Raw genomic sequence first — 1,483 nt, forward strand, 5'->3', positions numbered from 1 at the left:
CTGTGCTGCAAGATACCAAGGCCTGTGTGGAATGGACAGCATCAGAGTGTCTTCTAGCCACCACAGCCCCAGCACCTGCTAAAAGTTGTGGCTTAGCCAAGCACACTCACAGCCTGGCTGGAAACAGAACTACTGCCTGCCAGGTTGAAGAGCTGCAGCTTCAGTGTGGCCAAAATCAGTCTTGCCCTGAGCACTTGACCACTGCACCCACCACCTGGAAAACCTTCTGCCCTGTCACTTGGAGACTATTCAGGTGCTGCCCCTCTTGATGACCGTCTCAGGCCCGTCATCCTCGCGCTGGACAAGCGGCTCCCCAGTCACGTCGTCCAGGCCCACAGTCTTGGGAGGGTTGAACTCGATGTTGTAGACATGACCACTGGCCAGGTGAATCCAGCGGGCTGTGAGGCTCTGTTTAATGACCTCGCAGGGCACATTCAGGTTAATCACTGTGTCCAGCTTGTAGACCTTGTCCAGGGCTTCCGCCTGGGGAACTGTCCTTGGAAAGCCATCCAACAGCCAGATGCACTAGGTGAGTTGCTTCAGCTCATGGAGGACCAGCCGCGTCATGACATCGTCCGGGATCAGCTTCCCTTGGTCAATGAAGGTCTTGGCTAGCACACCAATTTCTGTGCCCTGCAGCATGTTGTCCCGGAGCAGGTCCCCGCTGGAGAGGTGCTTCAGCTCGAAGTGCTTCACGATGCGCGACGACACGGTGCCCTTGCCCGAGCCAAGGGCCCCCATGATCGCTGCGCGCAACAGCGGCGCGGACACCCCCATAGCCGCAGGCCGAAGGCGCACAGGCCGCACTGGGCCTCGGCTGGAGAGCCCCGTGGTGACCGCAGCGCACCCGCTGGCGCTCCCGGAAGTGAGGCGAAGGGCCACACCCCGCCCTGCCAGCGGACACCCCGCCCGCAATCGTTCCGTAATCACCCCTTAAGTTATTTTTAAAAATAAAAAAAGAAGGAATACTCCCAGAGACATTCTATGAAGCAACCATAGCTCTAATAGGAAAACTAGGCAAAATATTATGAAGAAAGAAAACTGCAGACCGATATCTCTTATGAATATTGATGCAAAAATCCTTAATAAAATTGTAGCAAATAGAATCCAAAAACACATAAAAAATCATCATGATCAAGTGGGATTCATAAGAGGTATGTAAGGATGTTTCAACATATGAAAAACAACCAACATAATTCACTACACCACAAAGTAAATAACAAAAACTGTATGATCCTAGGAATTGATGCAGAAAAGGCATTTAGCACCCCTTCCTGATTAAGACACTTAGCAAAACTGTAGTAGAAGGGAATTTACTCAACACAGTGAAAATTATATATGCAAAACTAAGAGTCATTATCATTCTCAATAGGGAATTACTAAAAGCATTTTTATTGCAAACCGGGACCAGACAAGGAAGCCCACTGTCAGCACTCCTATTCAATTTTGTATTGGAAGTGCTTGCTAGGCCAATATGACAAGA

General features: G+C 50.2%; 1 pseudogene; it reads right to left on the reverse strand.

The window, feature by feature from the left end:
* Positions 1-249: 249 nt before the first annotated feature.
* On the reverse strand, positions 250-777 carry LOC102863705 (annotated as a pseudogene).
* Between the last annotated feature and the right edge of the window lie 706 nt (positions 778-1,483).

Source organism: Elephantulus edwardii, unplaced genomic scaffold (genome assembly GCF_000299155.1).
Source record: "Elephantulus edwardii isolate Elephantulus edwardi_28Jun2011 unplaced genomic scaffold, EleEdw1.0 scaffold00178, whole genome shotgun sequence".
Classification (NCBI taxonomy): Eukaryota; Metazoa; Chordata; class Mammalia; order Macroscelidea; family Macroscelididae; genus Elephantulus; species Elephantulus edwardii.